We start from the raw sequence: 23591 nt of genomic DNA, 5'->3' as shown, positions 1-23591 counted from the left end.
CAGGAAGAAATGTTTTCTGTTAAAAAAGCCGGCTACCCCCCTGACTAGATTTGTCATTATTTACTTTACAGATTTTTTTTTTAAATTTACTTTACAGATGGTTTTTACAAAACCATCTTTTGGGCTTCACTGTGTGCCTGTACTATTGGGGAATTCCAAACCAGATTTTGGAGACAACATTAAATAAAGCCTTGCTATGTTGTTGTGGTAAGGGGGGTCCACAGGGTGGAAGCTTTTTTTAATTCAGATCCTCAAATGAACTTCCAGCCTTCTTCCATTTTTATCTAAGTCATTCCTCGCAGTCAGGCTTCTGTGATGGTATTATCCAAGAAGGCCTTTCGGGAAACCACTCAGCTCCCTAGAACTGGCTAGCACCACCCTTTATAGTGTCTGGCATATTAGGAAATAAATTTATAGACATTAAGAAACCAGGTTTCAGAATTAGACTAACCTGGGTTCAAATCCTAGTTTTGTAAGCTTATTTGCTGTGTTACCTTGGGCAAGTTACTTAATCTTCCCGAGTCACTGTGTAAAGCAATATCTATTAAGAATGCAATAAAATAATGTGGGCAGGGTTCTTAAAATAGTACCTGACAACCACTGTCTTTCAACAAATGTACTGAGCTGGAGACAAAGCAAACAAAAGTACCTCCAAAAGTAATAAATGGCCAAGAAATGATAATCATTGTTATTTTTCATCGTACCTGTTCCTCCCATATGACCCATCCATTGTCAAGTGCTCAGAGAGAATAATTCTGGGTTTCTAGTTTGCCTCGTGCCTCCCACCACCTCACATCTACTCCATCATAGGTGATACTGGCTCCACTGAGATGTTTCAGACAGCATCCTCTTCTCTCTACTTCTCCTGCCACCTAGCCCCAGTCACTACCGTGCCAATCCTAGCCCTTCATCTGAACTTCTTATGACCACTTCAGCTGGTTACAAAGTGTCAAAGTGGTTAGTAATAGGATTCTCTCTGATATTCTCCAAGAAATGCATTTGCCCAGGACACATGAAATGAAATATAAACTCTTCCAATCTTTCTTGATGATCTGGGCATCTTGGTCCCTCCATACCATCAGGCAATAGACACAGCAGGCTTCCTTCCACTCCTTAAACAAACCAAAAACCTTTGCTCTCATTTTTTCACTCTCTCCCATGTCTTGCTATAACTGGCCCTTGTGGTAATTCAAAAGTAAGCTCAAATGGACTTCCTCAGACAAGCTGTCCTTGACTTCCATGGTCAGTTTCAAACATGACATCCTACTTTATCTTCTTCATAATATGAAACGAACTTGTCTTCTTATTTACCTGTCTACAGGTTCTACAGCTCCCAGAATGTAAGCTCTGTGAGGCCAGGCACCTTCTCTACCCTGCCAGCTACTACATCCTCTATGTCTTATAAGAGCATGTAGCAAAAAAAGAATAAAATAATGCCATTTGTAGCAACATGGATGGACCTAGAGATTGTCATTCTAAGTGAACTAAGCCAGAAAGAGAAAGAAAAATACCACATGACATCATTCATATGTGGAATCCAAAAAAAAGGGACACTATGAAACATCTACAGAACAGAAACAGACTTGCAGACTTAGTAAACAATCTTATGGTTACCAGGGGAAAGGGGGTGGGAAGGGATTCATTTGGGAGTCTGAGATTTACAATGTTAGCCACTATATATAAAAATAGATTTTAAAAAAGTTTCTTCTGTACAGCACAGGGAACTACGCTCAGTATCTTGTAGTAACCTTTAATGGAAAAAAAAATATGAAAGTGAATATATGTAAAAAATTATCAAATTCCAAAATAAATAAATAAAGACAAGAAAAGAATAAAATAAGCCACAAGGTTATTATGTAGGATATTATGTACAACACGGGGAATATAGCCAATATTTTATCATAACTATAAACGGAATATAACCTTTAAAAATTGTGAATCATTATTTTGTACACCTGTAACTTACATAATATTGTACAGCAGCTATACTCCAATTAAAAAATAAGAAAATAAAATATAGATTAAAAAAAGCATGTGGCATATAGTAGGTGCATAATGAGTATTTGGTGAATGGTGAAATGCTAATGTTCCAAATGCCGCTCCAGTTTCCTAACAATTTTCTCAAGTCATTTCACTTCCTGCTAGAGTGACTTTAGCCCCATAGTATCATGAGTTAAAAGAATCATGGGAACCTTAGAAAGAAGGTCTTATTGTACCTCATTTAAAGACAAGAAATGGAGACTCGGAGATGTGATGAGGCTTACAGAATTAGTGTCAGAGCCTAGACAAGAGCCCAGAGCGCCTAAGGTCTAGACACGTTGTCATTCTGTAACCCCCCACAACATTGCTCTGCTGGACCGATGCCTCCTCTGACCATCTAGGTTGGCAAGAAGAGACCAATGATGTTTGAAATCATACCAACCATTTCATAGAAGTTAGACAGGGACTGGGGTGAGTATGAGAACGTTGCTACTAAAGCCAAGGGAAAAAGAGACAGGGCCAGAGAAGGCACTAGAGCACAGAATCCCATCAAAAAATAAAAAATAAAAAATTACTTCTCAGATGCCATGAGCGAATGAACCTCAGAGTAGGCACTGCAAGTTGTCAATATTGGTAGTAGGGACTGAACTCTGTTCTGATTAATACACTATGGAATCTCAGCAGGGAAAGAGATCTCTGCGGTTCATCCATCACTCCCCGGATGCTTTACACCATTTACAGTATGTCTGCCTAAAGTCATCAGCCTTATTTTAAATATTTCCAGAGCTGGATAACGCATTGCCTCCCAAGGAAGCTCATTCCATCTTCCAACAGATTTGACTACAAGAGCATTCATCATTAAACTGAGCTTAAAAGTCCACTCCTCCCAACTCTATTGATTCCAGTGTTGCCATTTTTGAATTTCTAAAGGCAGCTATCGGGGCATCCCTGAGCTTTTCTTTTGCCAGTTCACATGGAATGATCTTTCATTGACACCGAGGATTTTCTTCCTGGATCTCTCCCTCTTCACATAGTTAAATCTGACAGCATTCCTCACAAAGTAGGGCTTCAGGGATAGGGTGTACGGCTTAGCAGCCAGAACTTTCCTTGTTCTGGAGACTAAATCTATGTGGTGTAACAAGTTATTGGTCCAGGAGCGCTCACAGCCACCCCCACGCCACCTCCAGCCCCTTAAAAATAATCCTGCATTGCCGGCTAAGTTCCCACTCCATCCCAATTCTACTAAGAAAAGATTTTTGCTTACTGAGAGAGAAGCTGAGTTGACCCACATAATAAAGTGATAGAAAGTGGGGTAAGGAGATGAGAGATCAAAAAACTTCCTAGCCTTGTTATCAAGGAAGAGGTTTTTTGGAATTGGGGTTATAAAAAAAGAGATACTGGAGCAACAACAGGGTGTAAGGGAATTGGAGAAAAAAAGGATAAAAAAAGGATGTTACAACGTGTCAAGGTGGCTTAGTAGTGGGATTCCCTTTGATCTTCTCCAAGGAATGCAAATAGAAGATTTCTATTGCTTTTAACTGCCTTTAGTGTAGGACTGTTTCCTTGGTTGTGACACACAACTCTGGGATTAGACCACATGCGTCACTGAATTTATTAGATTATACTCATTAAATGTTAATCCTATAACAATTATAATGATTTTTACTGAGTGATTTACCGCGTACCATGAGCTATACTGAGAATTTTGTCTTCTTATTTCACTTAATTTTTACAGTACCCCTCTGAGGTATATGCCATTGTAATTCTCATTTTTCAGATGAGGCTGTAAAATATTGACAGGTAAAAGAAATTGTTCACAGATACACAGGTAAGTAATGACATAGTCGGTTTTTAGGCCCATATTTTTCTAACTCTAAATCCCATGCATTATGTCTTATGGTCGGTCCTGGCAGAATGGCTTCCATGACCATCCAGAAAGAAAAAGAGAGTCAGGGTGGTGAGTGAGGAATCCAGGAACCTCCTGATGTTCCAAGGAGATCATACTACCTCAAGCTTGTCTCACAGGTTGGCAATCAAGCACTGATTCAACACTGAGATCAGAGCCAAAATCTAAATGGCAGTTGAAATTTCTGGCACATTTCCTGAGGAAGAGACCCAAACTTTCAAAAACTTCAGTCTCATTTCCCACAGTGTTGATTACACAATTTTAGCCCGTGGATATTTTTTTTTTTTCACCCTTGAGCACATCAATTCAGAAACCTTAAAAAACAAAACCGGGTTTACAAAAATGTAATTGATAAAGCTAACTCTTTCCTAGCTGACTTTACGGTTTTAGCTAAAATGCAAGCTAAACTGAATTCCGTAATGGGCTATCCTTCATAATAATTGTAGTCTATTTGTATGCAAATAGATGAACGGCATCTCTCAATTTCAGGCTCTGGCTGTAAATTCACATCAGTTTTGGGTAGATTCTAATTATGCATCTGGTATAATAGGTATTGAATCAGTGAGAAATTCTGACACCAGTTTTGAGAGCTTACATTTATTATTTACTATTTGAACCTCGGGTTCAAAAGGTAGGTCTGTATGATAAACTGTGCCGCATTATACCATTATTTAGTAACTGTTTAGTCTGAAACAGGTTATTTAATCTTCTGAGTCACAGTGTTGTAAAAATGGAAATAATAATGACTCCCTTCCAGGATTATTGGATAATTAAAGAAGATAATGTACACAAAATACTTGGGATAATATTTGGATCAATTAATTACATTTTTTTCCTATTCTCTGCTGCCAGATTACCCTCATGGTCATTTGGTATTTCAGTGGCCAAATTTTAACTACTTCCTCATAATACATTGGCTTGCTATGGCCACCCTACAAAAGGAGTCTCCCCACCCATGACTCCAGCCTATCCTTTAATGAAAACTTTCAAATAGGAACTGAGGGAACGGGAAGCAGAATCACAGGGCAGGGCCAAGTAGGGACATACGTAAGGTCTGCTCTGGGTCTACAGTCTCTTACCTGGTCTCACATATAAATGATGCCCACTCAGCCCTGTAAGTCTGAGGACAAGAGCCGTGGAAGGAAGAAAGCGTTCTTCATAGGAGATGTTTATTTTCCCATTAATGAAGGGAAATTACCTTGTTGGTTGGGAGCCCAGATTTGAAAATTACTCCCAGGGCTGTATCTAAAACCAATTTAGTATTTTAAAACTCAAATTTGTTTGGCATAATAGACTTGAAGATGTCATATCTTATGACATGGTCGGCCATAAAATGTCCCATGGGAATGGAATGAGGCATCCTGAAGGGAGCGGGAAGAAGAAAATTGTCATCATTCATGTCCAGAGGGGCACAGTAACTGTCTGGGACAAACCCAGCTTCAGAGAACAGGGGAACATTCACCCAAATGTGTGGAAGATGTTTATATCATTTGTGGACAGTGTCATGTGACTAAAGGAGGTCAGGCTTTATAGACTGGGTAAGCAGATCTTGGCTTAAATCCAGGCTCTGCCCTTTATTCTCTGGGTAATGTTGGTAAGCTACTGACCTTGCTAAGCCTCAGATTCTTTGTCTGTCAAATGTGAATCATAGTATTAATTTTATTATGAGGAGCACTTGGCTCATTGCCTCACACATGATAAGTGCTCAATAAGTAAAAGCTATTGTTAGTGTTACTTTGTCGTTGTTCATGTATTAGCAACTCCTATGTGCTACTGTCCTCCAACACATTTGTCTATTTCCTGCAGGGTATCATACCCTGCTGTGTTATCATCCTCATTTTATAGATGAGAAAACTGACCCAAATGTCTATGTCACATAATTAAGAAAAAGCCTAGCTGGGATTGAAACCTAGGTCTGACTGATTTCAAAGCCCACATTGTTTCCGTTGCCTGACCATCACCGTGGAAGTAAAAAGCCTCAGTAATAAGATGCAGGCTGTATAATAAGAAAGGCTTTGCTTGACATGTGAAAGGAAGAGGTAACAGGTGACAGGACACCCTGACAGGTGTATATAGAATCCAGTGGAAAAATCATTTCAGAGATCTGGACAAACAGGGTGACGAGAGGGCTGCACACAAGGACGTCAAAAAGGTGGTTCTCATCCCTCAAGGACTCAAGGCAACAAGACCAGTCTCAGATGAGAACTGGCTTAGAAGCCAGGGTGGGCAGTGCTAGGTTACCTGGAAACCCACTAGAGTTCTTAAAATCTCTGCTGTCAGCAGGAAGGATTGGACTCAGGGTATGTGGTGGCACCAGCTGAACTGCAGGTGGGACCCAAGTGGTTCCAGCCATGGGGAGGAACAGAGGCGAAGCAGGAAATCAGGTATATCCTGACGTCATCAATGAGTTGACTGGCACTATTAACTTCATAAACAGTTTCCCTGAGATTGTGCAGACACGGTCTTAAACCTGTCAATTCTAGAGGCTCCAGATTTACACATGCACACTGCACTGTCATTCTCCAAGTACGAGACTGCAAAATGCAATGTTTCTTTCTCATTATAGCTATCCACTGTTCCATGACCTTGGGTTTAATGACAGTCTCTTCTCTAGCCTCTTCAAATTAGCAGGTACCTTCTCCATGAGCAGTGGCAATTTTGCAAGTGATGCCACAATCCTTGGCTTCTGACTTGCATCTGTGATCCATGACCTCAGGGTCTACACAGAGTCAGCACATACAGGGAACAGGTTAAGTCACAACCCTAACCGTGTCCTGGGCAGACATCACAAATCAATCATAGCACTCCTCCAATTTGATCTAGAAAATCCTCATTACCATGCCCCAGGTGGTCGATACCAATGGATTAGATTTAATCTAAAATAAAAGTTACTGACCAGAGAGACCTAGTGTTTTGCCTTTCAACAAGTCACTGAATTAAAAATAAAACTAACAACAGAAGCTTTCAATTGACCTCCCTGGGTCACTGTAAAGAGCTGCCCAGATTACACTGGAGTCTCATGACCCGTTAAAAAACCAAAAACAAACAAACCAAAAAAATCCCCAAACCTCATGATGTAAGAAGGAATAAGGAGCCCTGGACTCTCTCTAGCCATCTATGCACTCAGCTGTGTGAGTATCCACTATGTGCTGGCTATAATCTAAGCACTTTATGTATGTTATTTCTCATACGTAACATATTAAGTCAGTATTCTTATTATTCTTTTTTACAGATGAAGAATTGAGTATTAAAGAGGTTAAATAACTTTGTAGAGGTCATGCAAGATAATGAGAGGTAGCAAGGAGAGTCAAACCCAGGTCCACCTAACTGCATGACCAGAGCCCTTAACGTCTACATGCTATGTGCTCTCAGCTAGATATATGAAGGCTAAAATAAAAACAGAAAGCTCAGCTGGCAAACAGTGAGTATAATCTAGAATATTCTTAATGCAAGCAACACTTCCTTAAGGTTTCATGTGAGCCTGCTGTCTCGGGGACCAGGGAATAATAAAGAGTCACGGCGGTGCAGGACAACCACTCTCCACAATCCCAGTGGGGCCAGGACATCAGAAAATTTCCCCTTGGGAGATGTCATTACAGCAATTGAGTAGGAGATGAAAGAAAGATTACATGGGCAAACAGCCCAGTGATTCCCTCTGCTCTGTCAGGTTCACTGGCTTAACAGAACCTGTCTTTTCTCCAGAGCCATGTGCACAGCAAGCTCCCACAGCCTCAACAGATGCCCTTGCCTTGGGAGGAGGCTGAGAGACGACAGTCAGTGCCATCCCATCAATTATAATGTAGACATCAACCCCAAAGGCCTTGTCATTCCTGAGGCCTGTTTCTGCCACCACCCTCTCCTTTCCTTGGCCCTTGGCTAGTTCAAGAGGGCGCGGGAGCATAGCCCCAGGCCCAGGGGGACCCATCTCTGTCCAGACGCAATTTCATCCCACAAATCTTCTCTTGCAGTGAGAAATCCATGGCCACCCTCGCACGAGCGCCTGTGACTTCTCTCCATTTCTTTGATTTTCTCTATTCTCTTCTCTTTCCCTACTGTGCCCTCAAAGGAGAAGCCTCTCCCTTATCGACCAGTGTGACTGCCCCTGCCGGCGCTCACTCCTGCATTTCTCCCAAGACCTCGCTCCACTGGTTATCCTCTCCCTGTCTGAAAGAGGGGGGAGAACTCAGGCAGTTGAAAGTCTCCTTTAGCCTGAAAAACACACCTTCCCTTGAGCCCGCCAGCCTACTAATAAGATCTGCTGCTTTTACAACACCAGGACACATCTGACACCAAATGTGTAGGGTTTTTTTTCCCCCTACAATAACCAATTCTCAGTTCACCAACTGGGTGTCCAGTGATTCAATTCAATTCTGACACAAACTACCTGGAGTGCATTAGACACTGCAAGTCAGAAGGCTCAGTCCCACAAGACCGCCCACACTTCAGGTGCCAATCGCAAGGCCAGGCCTTCTGTACTTCTGACCGATGGGCTACTGAATCAGGGGTCCCCATGACACCCACCCTGGGCTCAGTAACTTGCTAGAACAGCTCACAAAGCTCTGGAAAACTTTTAACTTACTAGTACTATTTCTTTAAATCAAATATAATATACATATAAATTATACAAATAAATAGCCAAATGAAGGTGTACAATGTCCAGAAGGATCTCAAGTGCAGGAGCTTCTGTCTCCATGGAGTTCGGGGTGTGCCACCCTCCTGGCATGTGGATGCGTTCACCAACCCAGGAGCTCTGAGAGCCCCTTTTAGAGTTTTTCTGGAGGTTCCATTTTGTAGGTATGGTTGATGAAATCACCAGCTCCTGGTGATCGACTCAATCTCTAGCCACTCTTTCTTCTCCAGTGATCAGAGGGTGAGGCTGAAATTTCCAACCCTTTAATCACCTGGTTGGTTTCCCTGGTAACCAGCCCCCTACCCGAAGCTATCAAGGAGTCCCCCAAGAGTGACCTCATTAGCAGAAACTCAGATATGTTTTTAAAAGCTTATTAAGAGTAACAAAAGACACTCTTCTCACTTCTGTCATTCAGACATTCCAAAGGTTTTAGAAGTTCTATGCCAAGAACTGGGGAGAAAGACCAAATATGCATTTCTTACCATATCACAATAACACACCTACTGTTGCCTGACTTCTTTCTTTCTTCTCCCCACCAACATTCTTGCAAGAGTAGTTTGTACCCACGGGCCTCTACTTAATCACCACCCTGCACTCTATTACCCGCTGTAACATCACCTCTGTTATCATAACTCTGAGAGAAATGACGCCTTGGACGCTCATCCATATGGATATTTGAATCAGATTGCACAGTGAGGACTTCTGAGTGACATGACCTTGGAAAGGGCAGGAATGGCCTGGCTACAGCATCATCAGTGTGCTCTATGACTGTCCATCTGTCTCGTTTCCATAGCTGTGTGCCAACAGGGAAACTGGGCTGCAGACCACTCTGGCATCACATTTTTCATCATGTTCAGCAGTTTGTTGGAAAAATCTAGAGAAAGGACAAAATTGGCCTGTCTCGAGTGACATGGCCACCTCTTGAGCCATTCAGCATGGTCGATGGGAAGCTATGGCAGTTGGGTCAGTCTAGGTCCTGGGTCTACAGGGCTGGCTAGAGTAGAGTGGTGTCTGCACTGGAGGAAGCTGGGGAACCACATGCATAGCTGCTGGGAAAAATCATAAACTGTGCAGCCACGGTGGCTGTGTCTACTAAGCAGACTTACATGTAATGCTGAGAATGGTGCAGAATAAAATTATAGATGGCAGAATGGATGTCATTATCGAAAATCACACAGTCATTAAGGCTGAGCAGAGATATTAAGATATACTTGCATTTCTAACCAAATACGTAGTTCAGACCTTGGATCAAATGGCCCTCATGAATGTAGGGTGCCTGAGCCATAGGTTTGGAAGGTACACTCAGGAGGGCCAGTGTTTCCGAATATTAACTCCACCCACCTGTTGCTCTTTTGCCTCTAGAAAGTTCTTTTGGTTTCAAAATCTCTCAGTTCAAGCACAGGTCCCTAGGGGAGGGCTCCCACCATAGCCACAAGTTAATATCACTGGAAAGTGTAATTGACAAGTAAGTCTGAACAAAAAGACTCTGCAGCACCAGAACCAGAAAACTGCCTGGAAATCGGGGCCAGTGGGAGAGAGGACAAGGAGCTGCGGGAGCAACAGGCATCACCAACCTGAATGAAGCACACACGGGGATCGTGTGGCAGGACAGTGCTTGGAAGTTCTCTAACATCCCAATCAACAGAAGAGAGAGTGGGGCTGAGAGAGTTGTTGAGGGCTTGCCAGGTGTCAGGTGCACTCAGTCCTCCCTTGGATTTAGTTCAAGCTCATTTTACCAATGAGAAGTCCGAGGCTCAGAGACGGTTAAAAGACCCACCCAAGTTTACACAGCCAGATGGTGACAGCTTTGGAATTTTCACTCAGGCCTAGCTACCAGGCTCCAAAGTGGGCGGTTAATAAGTAGGAAAATCTGTGTCAGAAACTGTTTTTTGTTTTTTTTTTTTAAACTTCCAGGCTAGTGTTCTTTCTCTGGGGTATACACCATGTTGCTTTTTGTACACTGTTACCATTGAACAAAGCATTTTCACAAGACAATATTCTTCCTCCTCTTTTCAACGTCCTTTCTAACCAGGAGGTGGGTGATTTTCCCTGCTTAGCAGCTCAAGGGACCAAGGATCTGGGAGGATAAACTTAGCCCACTAAGGATGTCATTCTAAATGGAGCAGTACTGGGACCCCTGGAAACACCTTGCTTTTGCTTTTGGTCATAACATGCCCACCATCCAGCAGATCCTGGAACCAGTGCCATGCTGGGTGTTTTTGAGTGAATTCATCTCTCCTCGTCTCTAGCTTCAATTCTTCATGACTGTTTTATATTCTGAGCCCTGCCCTTATTTTTGGTTGCTCATAAAGAAAAGTGGTTACATTAGAACTGAGTGACTGTCAGCCTCGTTCCGCATCTCAGACTGTATTTTTACATTATCAAGTAAATTAAAAGCCATACATTATATGTACATGCATTGTGGAAACACATTTAAAATTCTGTATAACACACATCTGCAGAGCCTTTGCTGATTCAGTGAATGCCACATTCACCAATCAGGTATAAACTGGCATTTTGCTGTGAGGAAGACCTCAGGGCCGGACCACTGACAGGGTCGGTTTTGTACTGTCTTGAGTTTCAGGTTCTCTTGGCCTCTTCACCTGTGCAAGTGGAGGAGAGAGAGCTGAGTCCCAGAAGGCACTGTGAGCCTGCGGGGCTCCTGGCCTGATGTCAGCAGCACAAGGGGAAGGGGACATGACTGTCCTTGGGCGGCAATATCTCCCACAGAATTACCACAGCAACAGTAACACTATTAATGCTCGGGGCCGGCTTCCTGGACATGCAGCCTGAATCATCACGAAGGCTCCAGCTCTGAGAAGGGCCCTTGGCTGAATGCTCTGTTGTCACCACCTTGAAATTCTTAACCATTTTTTAACGAGGGGCCCTGCATCTTCATTTTGCACTGGGCCCCGCAACGAGGCAACCAGTTTTATCAATAAGTACCATTTAGTGAACATGTTCTCCAAGTCAGACATTGAGCTAACGTTTCCCTTGCATTATGTAATTTACCTGTCATAATACTCAGTTATTTAACAAATGTTGAGTCACCCTTGAGGTGCCAGGTACTGTGCGAAGTCCCAGGAATATCTAACAAACAAGATAGGCGTGGTTCCTGCCTTCATGGAACTTACATTCTAAACAGTATAGATGCTAGTCATTTCAAGTTGTAACAATTGCTCTCGTGGAAAAATACAATGAACGGAGGTGAAGATAATAGGAAAGATCCTTGTGAAGCAAGGTAGCCAGGAAGGGCCTTTCTGGGAGTCTGAGAAGCAAGAACTCTGGTACCCATTTTCCAGATGAGGAAACGGAGTCTCAGACAGAGCAGGTGGTTTAGCCAATGTGCAGAGTCAGATGATAGCTGAGCCAAGCTCTGAAGTGGCCAGTGTTCTAGAACAAAGCTTCCCACGCTCTGATAGGCATAGCAGTCACTGGGGATCGTATTAAACCGATTCTGATTCCACTGGTTTGGGGTGGTGCTGTCCCCACTAAGCCCAGAAGCACAGTTGGAGGACAAGATCCCAAATGGCTCTCTGGGCTGGGGGAACGTGGCTGGGGGCCGCCCAACCAGACAGACTCACGGGCACTGTGACCTGGAGGGCCAGCTCCCACCACAGGGGGTCTGACGGGACTGGATGCCTATGGACAGGCCCAGAAGGGCAGAGCAGAAACCCAGGGGCCACCAGGCTGCAAGGATTTCATGAACGTGCCCAAACCATGTGGAAAACAATGAAAACAAGATCATCACAGTTTCTGACCAAGAACTTGGAAGGAGACAACTGACCAACAAGAAAAGGAGTTTCCCCTCCTCTACAGATTCCGCCCTGATCCCCAGACCTACGTGTTAAGAAATGTCTATGTCCAACCACAATCTCCCCCACTGTGCCGCAAGCTCATTTTCTTTTGCAACACTCTGTGAAGACAGAGCATGGCCAGTTAATGCTTCCCTGTATTCAAGTTAGTTTCAAGTCATCTTTAAGTTTCTAAATTCTAATTTAAATACCCTACTCCCATTTATTTTTGTTCTTATAGGAATCTGAGAGTCCTTTTTAAAAACCGCTATAATAGTCTTTTTTTTTCTGATTCGTCAACAGTTTTTATGAGCCAAATTAGACATTCTAAGATCTGACTAATTCATAGCAAAAATAACCACCTCCCAGCCCTCACAGAACATACTCCTTTCATTCCCCATGTTGTATGAAATGTGTGGTCAACCTGAATGGCGGGTCTTCTACTGGATGCGTATGTGTTGAGTCTCTCTGCTCTCTGTAGTTGTGTGTTTTGCTGATTACAAAAAGCGTGATGATTAACACAGTAACTGGTACATAGCAGGTGATTGTTAAATATCTGTTGAATGAATGTATAAACAGCTTCTACTGAACTATACCCTATATTTGGAGTATTCCTTTTTCAGATTATTAGGTATCTCCCTGAAGTGGGAAATGACATCACTTAGGGCAAAAATGTCGATGTAGGATTGGCTGGTGGCAGATTCTAATAACTATTCGAATAGTGGTTTTGACCAAAGAAAGGGCAGAACCTATAATTTTTGAGAAGACAAGGGGAAAAGAGAGACTGAAAAAGAGCTCTGGACTGGGAGCCAGGCAGCTAAGCTTCTGGTCTCAGCCTGACTTCCAGACGAGCTGTGTATTCTTGGGGAATTTGCTAGACCTCTCTGGGCTTTAGTAATCTTAGCCAAGAAATGACAGAGTGGAACTAGTTGACATCTAAGGATCTCTTTAGCACTAGCAATCTGTGAGTCCAATCTGTGAGCCCTTGGATTGGAATTTTGAAAATAGAAATCAGTGCTAAAAAGGAAAGATTTGTATAGAAATACAAGTATCTGTCAGAGAGGATCCTTGGACAAAAATGGCTCCTGCCCCCTACCCCGGAGTAATATTTGCTACCTTGTGGTTATTGCAATGGTCTTTAAAAACATAATTTCCTGTTTTACCATTTTCTGCACTTCGGAAATGTCCAGATATATGCAGTGTCCTGTAACATTATTTGACTCAGCCTTTGCCCATGTTTGGCTGGAAAGTTCAGTTTTTCTAGTGGTGCCTTTGATCCGCCCTCAAAACTCCCATTGACTTTGTGTGTTTATCTCCAGATCAGGCCCATTTAACCTGCACAACCATTTGACACAAAGATGGGTAATTAAACACCCTGCGGGTGCAACTCTATTCTCCAAGATATCCTCTCCCCGAATTCCAGCTCCCCTTCCCACATCCTTCAGATAAATCACTCCCTCTTCCCTGGGGCATCGTCACTTGTACCTGGGCTGTGGGTGAACTTTTCAGGTCCAGAAGGGCAACATGATGACATCAGTCAATCTCCATTTGCCTCTGCTCCTTCCTGCCTACCCTCTACCAGGAGCCCATTTTTGCCAAGAGATTTTGTTTTTGCCTGTTTCCAATCCAGTACACAAGCTTCCCACAGGTACCTAATGTGCCATCTGCATTTTAGCGAGTATCATCCTTGCATTCAGCCTGAACCAAGCGCTTTTCTCACAGCATCTGGAATTTGTAGGTCTGCTGGGGGTATTGGCAGAGCAAATCATGAGTGGAAACAAAACAGCATCTGTGAAATGGGATTATCCAGGGAAAGAGGCCAAGGAGCTCTGAAGTAAGCAAAGGAGAAAACTCTGGTTGTGTTTAAAGAAAGAGAAGCAAATCAACATGGATTGTGAGCTTCTGTGTGCCTAGCAACGTGCTGAATGTTTTAATCATGCCGTCTGAGCACCTCAGTGACTCTGTGTAGTATTAATTTCAATTTACAGATGGAGGAAGTGTGGCTGGGAGAGAAAAGATAACTTGCCCAAAGGAAAGGAAGAGTGGGGGGACTTCTACAGATGCCTCAAGTGCACCCAGGGGGTGTCACCAATGCCAGAAACCACTTACCCTGCACTCTACAGTATGGTTCCAGAACAGCTGTAGTTGTCATGCGTAAGTCTGCTAAGAGTCTTTCTGCATGAGATCTGCACGTCACCTGGGACCCACTCCATCGCTCACGTTTGGAGTCTAGATAACCTGCTCTTGGTTTCTAGTGTGCCCACCTACATGTCGGCACTATGATTTATCATCCCCAAATGTAGCAGCTTCCAACAACAACAACATCAGCTTACCACTATTATCTCTCTGTGGTTTGAGGGCTAACTGGGCTGAGCTGGGCAGTCCTTGCTCAGGTCCCTCATGTGGCTGCAGTCAGAGAGCGGCTGGCTCTGAAGATACTGTCGAGGCTTCCTCACTTGCAAGCCTAGTGGTTGGTGCTGTCCTCTGAGACCTCACCTGAGACTGTCTGCCACAACATCTACATGCTGGCCCCTCCCTGTGGCTGGAGCCTCCTCGCAGAACGCAGCTGGATCCAAGAGTGAGCATCCCAAGAGAAACTACTGGAAGCTGCACTGATTTTTGTGACATAGCCTCAAATGTCTCTTAGCATCACATCTGCCATAGCCAAAGGCCTGTCCAGATTCAAGGGGAGGGAATACAGACCTCACTTCTCAATGAAAGGAGTGGCTCTTCTCATTGTGAAAAGGGCACATGGGATGGGAGATCTTGTTGTGACCATCTTGGGAACGACATTCCACCAGTCTGCCCTCTGGTTACACTTTGCCTTTCTCTCACATACAAAACATATTTATCCCTTCTCCTAAGACCATCAAATCTCCCACCATCACAGTATCTGCCCAAAGTCCAGAAGCTCATCAACTGAAAAAGGTTTAGCTGTGAGTGAAGTTCCTTGCCTGCCTCTCTGAGTACTGTTCCTCTACCTGACGATGTGTGAACTCAAGAAACAAGTTATCTGCCCTCTAAAGACATCATGTATTAAATATTCACTCCATATTAGGCCTTGCATCTAGCATTTAGGTGAGTTATTGAATTTACTCCTCAGCAGTCCCGGGAAGTAATATTACCCCTAATTCCAGATGATGAAAACGAAGCCCAGAGAGGCTAAGTAACTAAGATCTCATACCTGCTAAGTGGGGATCTTCAGCTCGCCAATGAAGCTGATTTAATACATATTATACAAGATAAATTATGAAGACCTTACCATATAGTTAACTTCAGCGTAATTTATATTCAGTAGCAATTCTCAAAGTGTCCACAGATTTCTGGGATTCCCTGAGACATTTTCAGGAAATCCAAGAGGTCAAAACTATTTTTGTTAATAACATTAAGACTTTACTGGCCCCTCTCACTTGACATTAGCACAGAAGCTGCGAGATCCAAAAGGAATCAGGCCTTGTTGAAGAAATAGCTGAGTCGGGGACTGGGGCAGGGTAGGTACAAGAGGAGCTGAGAACTTGTGCCAGAAAGTAAGAAAGCGCTCAGGAAGGAATAAATGATTGGGACATGTCACAAAGACACAGGAGGCAGCTGAGAGGGTTCCCGCTGGCCAGGGCTGGGATAATTTTAGTACACAAATAATTAAGTACAGGAATGTACTATAAATAATTGAAAAACTAAGAATTCGTGAGTTTATATCAAAAAAAAAGTAGACAGATGACAGCTTTGGATGGATGAATAGATAGACAGATTTTATATATATATATAATATTTTATATAATTACATATGTGTGTGTGTATATACATATGTGTGTGTGTGTGTATATATATATATATAGAGAGAGAGAGAGAGGGGGCGGGGGGGGGACAGAGAGAGAGAGTGCTCTTGCCTACAGTAGAATGCCAAGGCCAGCTGGGAACTGTGAAGGAAGTGCTGGCTTTGGAGCATCATCACTTTGTAACAAAGGTTAGATCAAGCAAGAATCATCAGGGGATACTAAATCTTATCCATGGATAAGAAGTAGGGTATTTGCATGGTCTTAAAGTATCACTCCGTAGATTACTTATTGTGGTAACGGAGGAAAATAAAGCACAGTAATTACACAGTGGAGAGCTCAGACCACACCCTGACTGGGGATCACAATGAAAACTATCAACAAAAGACACATGACTATCGTGGACCCTAAGATGCGGTCCTGAGAAGGACACCTATGCAGAAATCTGGCCAAGAATGCATAACTGAAATTTAATCACAATGAAACATTAGACAAATATAAAATAAAGCTGGGTGATTTTTTTTTTTAAATGGAAGCATAAAGGAGTGTGGTCTTCACTCTCCAAAATGTCAGTGTCTTAAAAGAAAAAAAAGTTTGTGGAAGTATATTCCAAATTAAAAGAGGCTAAAGAAATAAGAGAACTAAATGCAGTGCCTGACTCCACACTGGGTTGAGTACATATAAATGACCTCATTAGGTCAATTGACAAAACCGGAAGATGGGCAATAAAAATATTTTATCAATGTAAATTTATTTTTTTTAATGGAAATACTGGGGATTGAACCCAGGACCTCATGCATGCTAAGCAGGTGCTCTACCACTGAGCTATGACCCACCCCTAACCTCCCACCAAGCAACTTTATAAAGTTGATAGAAAGTACTGTGGTTACTGAAGAGAATATTCTTCTTATTAGCCAATGCATACTGAAATATTTAGGAATAAGTAAATATTTAGGAATAAATGGCAATGATATATGTAACTTCCGCTTAAGTGATTCATAAAAAAAAGTGGGGGAGAGGGCAAATGATAGAGCAAACAGAGCAAAATATTAAAAATGGTGAATCAAAATTAAAATATATAGGTGCTCTTTGTATTATTTTAATTTAAAAAATTTTTGAAGTTTAAAATTATTTCTGGATAAAAAGTGATACACAAAAAAGCAATAATGAGTCAGACCACCAGGACTTTTACACAAATTCAGGCAGTGCCACAAAGATACTAGTAGCCACTGTATTTCTTTCTTCACTACCACATACAATTCTTTTTAAAAGGCAGTTTCATTTTAAAGTGTCAGTGATGAAGCAATATGAATTATTAATTCATTAAGCCTTGGGCCCCGGGTACATGCTATTTTAATACTTTTTGTGATGAAATGGGGAGTCCACAATTAGTTGTCTTGAGTGGAAGCACTTGTGTAATTGCTTGTGTGTGAGCTGCATTAACTGGGGGTTTTTTCCCATGAAATTCCGTTTAGACTTGAAAGAATGACTGACAGACATACTGCTGGTTCTTCAGACCTGAATATTGGGCACTTTCTCAAAAATGAGTGAAATGAGACTGTCACTTCAAGGGCAACAACTGATAGTATTTTTGCTACTAATAAAATGCAAGGTTTCATATGAAAATTAGAAATAGAAAAACTTAACATCTGCTACCATGAGCATGCCAGTGTCCCAGTGCTTCATACCTTTTGATAAGACGGGGGTGATACGGATCACAATAGTTTTGTGCATCATAAGTGAAGTGTGGGAAGAGTTGGAAGATCTGCATAATTCAGTGAATCAGGATTTTTCAAATGACCAATGCACGACAATACAAAAGCCACGTGTGGGTAAGAGACCTATTCAAAGTAGGGGAGATACTTCAACAGATTTTAAAGAATCCGAGCATGAAAAGCTTATTGACAATGTTTCAGATTTTAAGAAACTATGACTCGTTGAGTTTTGGGTATAACATCACAGGAGAATTTCCACAGTTATCTGAAAGGCTTTTAAATATTCCCCCCTTTTCCTGCCTCACATCTGTGTGAGGCTACCTTTTCTTCATAGACTTTAACCAAAACAAAAATGTCACAACAAAATGCAAAAAGCAGGTATGAGAATTCAACTGTCTTCTATTAAGCCAGATAGAAAGAAATTTGCAAAAATATACACCCACCCCTCTCTTCCCATTAAGGTTTCTAGTTTTAGAGAATACAATTATTTTCATTTTTAAAACATGCCATTTATGTTAATATGAAATAGGTTTATTGTTGTGATATATAAATGAATTAATAAATAAATATTTTAAAATTTATTAGTTACAATTTCTAATAAGATACCTACATAAACCAAAGCTCTTTGAGGTCCTTACTAATTTTAAAGAGTAAAAAGGGGTCCTGAGATCGTACTGTGTTCCTGGAGGGAAGGGTGGAACAGCCGGGTGCCTGCCCTTCCACTTTGGCAGCTGAAGCTGCGCTTGCCATCACTGCCCACCCCATACCGCCAAGGGCAGGCACGTAACCCAAGCTGGGCCGATTGGACTTTCTCTTCTGGAGTTTTAATTCTCAGTTGAAATGAAGCCATAATACAAGATACTCATTCTAGTTTGTGAGACTAGACTATCGGCCGTTTCCTGGTTCCTCTCTGTTTTAAGTTTAATTTCTTCCACCTTCCTTTCTATCCTATGAAGTACCTTATAACAGGACAACATATTTTTTTTTTCTTTTTCCTCCCATTTTTAGCCAGCATAGGATTCTGTTGTTTGTTACCAAGAATACTTAGTGATATTTTCATTTCTTGCCTTACCTTGGGAATGGGTTCTCTTTGTGTTTCCTCCATGCAGAAGTTCTCCTCTTTGCACTCAGTCCTTCGGGTCCCGATTCTGCCTCAAGGTGACGAACAAGAGGGTTACAGTCTGCCCCTTCCAGCCAATCTTAACGAGGAGGATCCACGCTAAAACCAACCCGCGCTGGTGAGAAATATGGCTGCCAAGACATTTCCCGTTCATCACGGTTAAACTCCCTTCACCTGGAGGAGCGCAGGCCCCCTCCTGTTTAGCCAATTAAAGAGCATGTTTTGTTTTAAACTGAAGCAGGTGGACACACTTTGAGACCCAAAAGACACCCCAGAAACAACATTATGGTTTTGTTGTCATACTTGTGATCATTATACAGTAAGTGGAGAATCGATGGGACCTCCTGGAATCAAAAAACCAGAACTATAGTTCTAACTTTTTAACTCACTCAAGGTACGTCCTTGATCAAGGACTAGATGATCGCATCAGTCCGCTCTGGCTCGAGTTATGTAATTTAAAGCTCAGCAAAGCTTCCTGGCTATCCCTTCCAATCCCACGTCTCCCTAAACAAAAATCGATGCCACCTTTTCCTAGCAGTGCTGCACACACACAGACTTTAGGTCCAGGTACAGTCCCCAACCTAAGCAAAGGGACCTCTGAGTGTCAATTTTTTCATCTGAAAAAATGGGAATGACGGTATCAAGGCGTGTGTGTGTGTGTGTGTGTGTGTAATGAGGTAGCATATATAACACCTTTAGCACAGAGCCTGCAACAGAACAAATGCCTAAGGAAGGCTAGACACAACTGCAGTACAGCTTCAGCTGTACATGATCTCCACGAATTATAGGCACTCTGCCACTGAATACATTTTTGCAGACAACTTACTATTTCTTCCTCTGTAATTCTAAATGCATTTTACCTACAACTCAGAAGGAGTTAGGCTAAATTTATCACTTTGCTTAGAATCAGCAAAAACAGTAATAGGATGTACTGTCAGTAAGTAATGGCATGTATTTCTAAAGGATCAGGGTTTCTTGCAAAGAAATGGAAGGATTCAGGACCCCATCTAGAAGAACTCCTTTGCTGCTGAAAATTGATCTGTTTGCTACCCTTTAGGCCATCAGCTCACTGAGAGGTGGCTCAGGAAACAAACCAAGCAGTCAGACAGCTTACATTCTGGAGGAGCTACCTCTCACGATTTGTCTTTCTTGTGCCCAGCTGTATTCTTGGTATGGTCTGAATGGAGTCCCCCTCAAAATTCGTATGTTGCATCCCTAAGCCCGTTATTTCAGAATGTAAATATATTTGGAGATGAGGTCTTTAAAGAGGTAATTAAGTTCAAATGAGGTCTTTAGAGTGGGCCTGAGCTAAAACTGGTGTCCTTATAAGAAGAGGAAATTTGGACACAGACGCGTACACACACTGAGGAAAGAGCATACAAACACAGGAGGAGGAGACGGCCATCTACAAGTCAGGAGAGACGCCTCCAAAGAAACCAACCCTGCCCACCAGCCCCTTGACCTTGAACTTCCAGCCTCCAGAACGGTGAGAAATTAAATCTCTGTTGTCTCAGCTACCCCACCTACGGTATTTTGTGGCAGCCCCGACAAACTAATACAACCCCTAAGGCCTCAAAAAGTGTCTGGCACACAGTAGGTTTTAAAGAGAGCTAATCTCAGACCACATCCAGCCACACCAGATACTGACAGCCAGCAGAAAAGAGCCACACAAGCGGGTCTGGAAGTTCAAGGGACTTCCAGCTCTTGCCGTTCTTGAGGCTCATGAGATGCTTTGCACAAAATGTCTCGGGGGCAAAGGCATCATTATTCCAGCAGAAGAGTTTGACATCCATTGGAATCAGGCCCAGGGCAATTTAGGAATCAAGAACATAAAAAGAAGCAGCTGCTTCTCAGCTCTGAAGCCAAAGATGCCAATTATATGGTCATGTCACTGAGTCTTGTCCAACTAGAAACCTCTCAACCTATTTGGAAGAACCCACGGCCAGCAGCAGAAATGCAACAGCAGAGCAGTCAACTCTGATGACTCGCAAGCACCCCAGCTCAACAGGTACATGGCCATCTTTTCTAAGGCTCTCCATCCTTTTTTTTTTTTCTTTTTCCTCTTTTTTTTTTTTTTTTTCATGGATATGGGTGCTGAGGCTAGCATGGTGAAGCAATCTGCCTAAGTCCTAGATTAGTTAGTGGCTGTATCAATTAAGCTGCTTTCACAGGCAAGTAACAGCAGTAATGATTCAAGCAGTTAGGAGAGAACTGGCTCACAGAACTGCAAGTCCAGAAGTGGCATTCAGTTTAGGGTTACCCTATCTAGAAGCCCCGGAGCATGCTCAAGGATTCAGATTCCTTCTGTTAGACATTCACTGGTTTCAGTGTCACCCTAAAGAGATAGCTCCTTTCACAGTCATGGGATGGTGGCTCCTTATTTAGTGGTCAAAAAGAGTCACTTTTAAGAAAGTGTCCCTGAAGGGTGAGCAAGAACTTTTTTAGAATCCCCAGCAGACCTCACCCTATTTCTCAGTGGCCCAGTTTGGGTTCACATGCCCAGTGATCAACCAATCATTGGCAGAAGGAGGCTAGGATTCTTGGAAGCCAGTCGGGCATGTTCCTCAACCAGAAAAATGCCACTCTCATAAGGAGGAAGGCAGAACATATGTGAGATAAGCAATCCACAATGTCCACTACGGTGGCCCAACTGGACCATGAACCAGGTATGCCTCTTACCAACGGCCATGCCCTTTCCTGTCTACCATGCTATTTCTTATCTGAAAAACACTTTAAAACTTATTAGCCAACTAACAGAAAGTGGTTAGTCCTACTGTTAAACAACTGTTTTCTTACACAAGAATGGCAGCATGGTTTCTTTAGTGAATTTCTCACTAATAATTATAAGAGGCTGCAACATAGGAAGTTCTGATTTTCCTAGAACTTTCAAAAATAAATCATTACTATCAAGCAAGAGCTTTCTGTATAAAAACCATCTCCCCCTCTTCTCCCACCTTTCTGTACATGAAATGTAATTGGGGCTACTCTAGGAACACCTAGAAGCCACTAAATAATGAAATTACAAACAGTATTTTGCTGCTCGTTAAGGTAGACCCATTACACTTAACAAAAGCTTGGTAAATGAACAGCCAGCTTCCTCGGGAGGAAGCCATCACAATTGCCCACCTTGTGCTTTGAGCTGCTGAGCATCCTCGGGGGCACGGTGGGGGCGCTGGAGAAGCTCCAGCTCCTTCCACAGGAGCCGGGGCACAGGAGGCTGCTTTCTTTGAGCCTAATCCTCCAGGAAACTGCTTCCGATCATCTGGTTCAGAGAATCATTATCCGCTGTAGGTTTTGCAGCATGAGAGCAAGTGAGCCAAATGAAGAAGTTAGCTCGATGAAACTAGGCTTCACCAAACCTTGAGACCCTCCCAGAAGGGCCCACTGTGCGAATTCTACAAACACCCCACAGCACCTGAGCACCAAATACATCAGGTTAGGCTTGAAGGCGTGCACTTCCAACATCCAGATGGCCAATGGGCACATGAAAAGATGTTCAATATTGCTATTATCAGAGAAACGCAAATCAAAACTACAACTCACACTGGTCAGAATGGGCATCATTAAAATGTCCACAACTGATAAATGCTGGAGAGGGTGTGGAGAAAAGGATACTCTCCTACACTGTTAGTGGGGATGTAATTTGGTGCAGCCACTATGGAAAACAGCATGGAGATTCCTTAAAAAACTAAACATAGACTTACCATATGATCCAGCAATCCCACTCCTGGGCATACATCTGGGGATACATCTGGGGAAAACTCCAATTTGAAAAGACACATGCACCCCAATGTTCAGAGCAGCACTGTTTACAACAGCCAACACATAGAATCAATCTAAATGTCCATTGACAGATGACTGAACAAAGATGTGATATTTATATACATATATATTATACACACACACACACTGGAATACTACTTAACCATAAAAATGAAATATTGCCATTTGTAGCAACATGGATGTACCTAGAGATTATCACACTAATTGAAGTAAATCAAAGACAAATACCATATGATATCACTTACATGTGGAATCTAAAATATGGCACAAATGAACTTATTTACAAAACAGAAACAGGCTCACAGACACAGAAAACAAACTTAGGATTACAAAAGGGGAAAGGAGGAAGGGATGAATTGGGAGTTTGGCATTAGCAGATGCAAACTACTACATACAAAATAAATAGCCAAGTCCTACTGTATAGCACAGGGAACTATATTCAGTAGACTGTGATAACCTATAATGAAAACGAATATATATATGCATAACTGAATCACTATGCTGTACACCAGAACCTAACACAATATTGTAAATCAACTGTACATCAATAAAAAAAGAAATTGTGGGCTTCTATAGGACAGAGAAACATGGTTCACGAAGGAGAAGGGGAAAACCCCCCAGAAGATAACGGTACCATGAGCAATCTCAAATCCAGTCAAGAATGTAAATCCCAATTCCACCCTCAAAGCAGGATCTTCCCCTCAGTTCTTTTATTCTATTAATGGCTCCACCAACTGCCCATCACTCAAGCTTGAAGACTCACAGTCAGGATGAGGGAGTCTCCTCTCTCGCCCTCCATTCCCAAGCAGCTGTCAACACCTGTCAGTTCTATCTCGACACCTCTTCTTTTTGCCTCTTCCTCTTCATTCTATTTGCTGTCACCCTAATTC

Source organism: Camelus ferus, chromosome 25 (genome assembly GCF_009834535.1).
Source record: "Camelus ferus isolate YT-003-E chromosome 25, BCGSAC_Cfer_1.0, whole genome shotgun sequence".
NCBI lineage: Eukaryota > Metazoa > Chordata > Mammalia > Artiodactyla > Camelidae > Camelus > Camelus ferus.
This window is presented reverse-complemented; position numbering follows the sequence as displayed.